Raw genomic sequence first — 6,198 nt, 5'->3', positions numbered from 1 at the left:
GTTCTTTTATAAAGCATAGTGATAAATCACATATGATTTGAACTACGGGTAGTAAATCACATGTGATTCACTTCCATAAAATGTATATTTGACTTGTACCCCCCCCCCCCCCTTAAAACATATGAAAACATTTGAAAGGTTCATTAAGGGGTATGAACTCACCTAAAATCGAGTAAATCGGGTGGAAGTGTCGGTTTTGCGTTTGGTGTCAATTAAGGACTTGTACACCTTTTAAGACCCTATTAACATATGAGATATATGTTTTATAAGTAATTAGTCACTTATACTTTTTATTAAAACATTTACATATCCTAAAATCGATTCGAGGTCTTATGGGTTAAAATTGGTTCTCGGGGATTGTATATGACCAAAAAGAGGGTACTAGGGAGTCCAAGAGTTTACTCGTTGGAGTTTACAACCCAAAGGCCACTCCTTGGGACTTTACGGCCGTAAGCCTCATGGATTGACCGGGAACTATTGTTCACTCCACAATTTTGATGCTAAGGACCTTAAATAAATCCGTTTAATTTTCTAGTGAAGGTCTAGGGCTAATTAGGGGTTTTAAACCCTCATTTGGTGAGGTTTGGGGGAGTTTACGGTCTAAGCATATGATTGGGCCGTAAAATCAAGTTTACCCCTCAAACATGATGTTTTACTTGTCCTAAACTCGAATTGGAAGCTCCTTAGGTCATATCTCAAATCTAAAATGATTTGGAAGTGTGTTTGGGGCATTTTTACATGGAAAAAGGGTGTTTACGGCCTAAGCATGTGCTTGGTCCGTAAACCCTCTTTTATGCCTTAAAAATTTATGTTTTGATGACTAAACACCCTAGGTAAATCCATTAACTAGTATCTAAGCTTAATAGAAGAAAAATCGGGACTTTTGGCAACTTTTTGGGTGTTTACGGCCTAAGGAGATTCTTACACCGTAAACTCCTTGTTCATGCCCCATTCATATGATTTTTGAGCTATAATAACAATAATGCATGTTTACAAAAAGTTAGGGAGGAAAATCTTACGTTTGGGAGCCGGAAATTGCGGTTGTAGAGCCGAAAACGAGCTACAGAGAGAAAGTAGTGAGAGAGAGAGTGTTTGAGAGGTAAAAGAGTTCAAAGAGGTCTTCACCTTCCTTATATAGGCCTCGGGTATTGCACCCGGTACACGACTACCCGATGCTAAAGTTTAACGGGGTTTAAACTTTTTACCCGGGTTAAGTGGTTGAAATAAAAATAATATAACTTTATTTCGTTAAATGGGACTAACATTAACCAGTTATATTTATTTTAATAAAACTAATAATCACATGAAATATAAATAAATAATTAAATATTTATTTATTTTACGACTCCAAATTACGGAATTTTTTTTTTTTATAAATGACATATTCCGTTAACGGAAAAGGAATTATATAACGGATTTAACGTTGGGTTGTCACAAAAGGTGATGTTTTGATTGAATGGATAACAGATTCTCTTCCAACAATATAATCAAAAAAGTTTGCAAGTATAAGGGTTATCAGGGAAGAATATACCTGTGGCAACGGTGGGATCAGCGGCTGCCTCACCTTGTCCTATAGCTAGGACTCTTACAGCGTTTCCAGTTGCTGCTGCTTTGGGGAAATTTCTCTTCAAATGTCCTACTTCGCCGCAACCATAGCCGGCCCGACTGACACCTGCTCCGGATGATTGGTTGGTTGATTGGGCTGGCTTTCTGCAGCTTCGAGCAAGTTGGCCCTTCTTGCCACAGTTGTTGTTAAGTCTTCCGCGACATAGTCCAGGAGTACGATGATGGTAGCTGCATTTTTCGTACCAAGGAAGGGTACCGGTATATCCACTAGTAGGAGTCAACTAAAGAGACAGTAGCAGCGTGGACTGCTATGGTTTGCTGTTTCTTAGAAGATCCCTGTGTACCTTGGCCCTTCCACTTGTTCCAGAATTCCTTTTTACTTCCACCACTACCCTTAGTTAGCCCAGGAGCGGTGGTCTCCTCATCAGGGTTATCTTCGTGATCGATCAGAATTTGCGCAAGACATTTGGCTCTTTCATATGTGTTTGGGTTCGCAGCCAAGATATTTCCCTTGGTTGGTTGGGTCAACCCCCAGATGAATCTCTCAATCTTTTTACTCTCCAGGTTAACCATTCCTGGGAAGAGTAGTGCCAAGTCATCAAACCTTGAAGTGTAAGAGACTATGTTGGAACCTTGCATCTTTAGATTCCATAGTTCACATTCTAACTTTTTCATCTCCCCCTGAGAGCGGTACTCGGCAAAAAGAAGATCCTTCATGGCCTCCCAACCCATAGCATTAGCTACAGGTAAAGTTAAGTATTTGACTCGATCGTTCCACCAAGTTAAGGCTTTATCGGCGAAGGTTCAAGCGGCGAACTTCACCTTATCAGATTAAGGGCAAGCACAAATTTCGAAAATAGATTCGATTTTCTCGAACCATTGAGTTAGGGAAATGACACCTCCAGTGCCATCGAAGGATGTGGGTTTCGCGTTCATAAAATCTTTATAGAAACACTCCTTTCGGTGTCCCTGGCTACCTTCCTAGTTTTGAGGTTGGGGACCACCTCCTGAACTACCGGGGTTCATTTGCGACATGGATGTTGTCATTGCGGCAGTAAGAACTTTCTGAAGCGATACAAGATCAAATTAAGGAGGAGGTGGTGGAGGAGGAGGATTGTTGTTTTTCTTTGAGTTGGGTCTCTTTCTTGGAGGCATCTTGATCTAAAAATATCAGGGAAAGAGAGGATCGTAAGTCCTCTAGATTGAATCATGAGATATGGAATAGGGGATATCTCAATAATTCAGATATAGGATTCTATTAAGCGATAAAGCAGGAAAGAGTTAGTGAAGTAACTAAATTATCGCTAAAAGAATGATCAAGGAACAACGCATGAATGAGGATTTGTACAAAGAATTGGTTCGAGAAATACTCCCATAGCATTTCATGTCTCGTTGCAACGACGGCTCATTGTTTGGGTATTGGGTAAGTTTTAGGCATGCTGCACACCACAGTCACTCCCAAGCACATGTTGGTCGTGTCTGAAATAAATAAAGTTGGCCAGGCTATATTGATTCTAGACACGACTACATAACTGCCCAGGTTTAACCGCAACGTACAACACCATTTACTTATGTTTTGTTCGACTTTTAGTTACGGATTTCGACGATTGGGTATACTTCTTATACTTTTGAAATACTTATATCTGAGTTATACTTTTAGTTTAGAGCACTTAGGCCCCTTAGTGTTTGTAGTCTTATACCATGTAAGGTCTAATATATTTAGTTCACTATAAACAAGGGCTCTGATACCAATCTATCACACCCCGAAACCGAAGGCGGAAACGTTCCGGGGCGGACTCCACGTTGAGTATCAAATCCAATGTACATAGTAAGCAAAGTAAACAACCATTACATTACATATTAGAATTTACATTTATTCAAAAGTAAAGTGTTACAAGTGTTATACATGCATATATATAAACAAAAGTTAAGACGCGTCCTTCTGTACGCTCCGTCTTCTCCAAAAAGATCGTTGGGTAACTGTCTAACGCGAACCTGAGAATACAAGCAGTTTGAAAATTAGCATAAAGCTGGTGAGTTCATAAGATGTTTGTTTTCTGAAAATGTCTAAGTTTCCTTTAGTTTTCCGAAAAAGTTACGAATCCAAGAAAATCCCATATTTTCTTAAAAGTAGTGTCTAGTTAACTGTTTTCTTACACGATTCTGGTTATGTATAATTTTTATCCCATGAATATCCTACATTTTCCTAAAAGTAAAGTTTTTGTTAAAGACCACATTGTATAGTTTTACACATAAAACTATTTACTGAAAAATCATGGGATTACTATCCCGTACCAGTTATAAAATAGTTTGATATACACAAAACTATAGATAGATATAGAATTAAAACCATAGGACTATCATCCCGTACTAGATATAGATTCAAAACCATGGGATTATCATCCTGTACTAGATATAGATTCAAAATCATGGGATTATCATCCCACACTAGATATAGATTCAAAATCATGGGGTTATCATCCCGTCCTAGATATAGATTCAAAACCATGGGATTATCATCCCGTACTAGATATAAGATACAAAACCATGCGATTATCATCCCGTAATAGATATAGATTCAAAACCATGGGATTATCATCTCGTACTAATATAGATTGAAAACCATAGGATTATTAATTTGTACTAGATATAAGATACAAAACCATGGGATTATCATCCCCGTACTAGACATAGATTCAAAACCATGGGACTATCATCCCGTACTAGATATAGATTGAAAACCAGAGGATTATTATCATATACTAGATATAAGATACAAAACCATGGGACTATCATGCTGTACTATATATAAGAACTATAGCTAGAAAGTAGACATGAAATGAAATCCGTGAATAAACTTATATTAAAACGTATTGTGAGTCGGGTAACCATGCTGATACAACAACGAGACCTCCTTGGCATTTGTCAGACGTCAGAACGATATCCAGAATTTGTCACCCCAGGCATGCCTGCCTAACTGTAGCTAGCAGTTATGGTGTGGGATTGTCAGACCCGAATAGATCTATCCACAAATTCCACGGTCTCCCTCCAGGAGACTGTAGTTACACTTCCAGGGAGGATTTACTAATAATAATGATGACGAACCTCACAAGCTAGTATTTTATTATTCACGGTGTTCTCGGACGTTATCAAACATACTAATCATTTAGAAACATAATACAATACAAACAGTTTGATACAATGAAATGATTTGGCAATATATTCTAAATTAAACAGAGATAAACTGAATCAGACATAGTTTATCTATTAACTTTACGTAAGTCTATATTTGTAAAATAAGAATTAAAGATACCAAATTATTTCCATAATAATTTAATTGGTTTGATTGTTTCCTTTATTGAAAATCCACGAAGTTATAGTCGAAGGTTAGCCAGATAGTTATAGAAATACATCAGTATTAGGTTTTTGAAAACATTTTCAATTTTGCTTGTATCCCCCCCCCCCACCCCCAAAAAAGAACATTGAAAAACACGCAAAAAAGGGTAGGGGTATGAACTCACCAATCATGGAATGTGTCAGTTTAGATGTTAAACATCAGTTCAAGGCTTGAAAATGCGCGTGGTTCCTATGAAATGTGAAATGATACACGTTTGTATCTAATTAGACTTTAGTTCACTAATTAGATATGATTATTTACTCTAGGATGCGAAAACACCTCAAATCAAGCGTTTGGAGTGACCCGGGTGACATCTAAGGACGTATATGGTTTGGATATTGTGTTTACTCTTCAAGAGTAAACTCCTTGTGGAGTTTTCGGCCCTAAGACCGTGAACTCATGGTTAGTGGGTATTAAGGTGCTAAATGGTCAAACATCACTTGGGGAAATTAGCTAGGGTCAAATCTAGGGTATAGGAGTGGATTTAACCCATATATTGACCATTTAATGGAGTTTACGGCAGTAAACTAGGTGTTTACGACCGTAAACTCCCCCATACCCATTTCTAATGTGTTTTGGTGGTGTTAGGACAATCACATGTGATTTAAACTCATTTTACAAGCCTTGGATGGAATTTAGGGCATCATTTGACTATGTTATAGGAGTTTACGGCCCAGGTACCCATCCTTGGGGGGTTCACAGCCGTGAACTCCTACGGGGGTTGTTTTCATCATGTTTAACACCCCTAAATCAATTGTGGTTGATTCTAGAATTTATTCCAAGGCTATTGGTGTGTTTAAATGGCATTTTAACACTTTAAAATGAGTTTACTCCCCATGATATGGAGTTTATGGCCCAAGCATGTTCTTGGGCAGTAACCTCATGTTTACTCCCAAAAATTCAAGTTCAAGGTGTTCTAAGCCCGATTCATTAAGCCATTAAGCCATATCTAAGCTCTAAAGGTCGATTGGAAGGGTTTTTGGGTTCCAAAACCCAATTTATATGAGTTCACGGCCAAGGACTGTTCTAGGGCCGTAAACTCATGATAATGGTCCTATTGCATAGTTTTACCATGAATTTGAAGGTCTAAGATGCTATACTAGGATCCAGGGTACTTACCTTGGTGATTTGGAGCTTAAATTTGATAATTTTGGACCTAAATCTTGAGTTTGAGGAGAGAGGTTAGAGAGAGAGTAGTGAGAGATAGGAAAGGCTTCAAATGAAGTCTTTTGAGA

The sequence above is a fragment of the Lactuca saligna genome, chromosome 8, assembly GCF_052625555.1.
Source record: "Lactuca saligna cultivar CGN05327 chromosome 8, ASM5262555v1, whole genome shotgun sequence".
Taxonomy (NCBI): domain Eukaryota; kingdom Viridiplantae; phylum Streptophyta; class Magnoliopsida; order Asterales; family Asteraceae; genus Lactuca; species Lactuca saligna.
The sequence above is the reverse complement of the archived record's forward strand: the minus strand, read 5'-3'. Positions refer to the sequence as shown.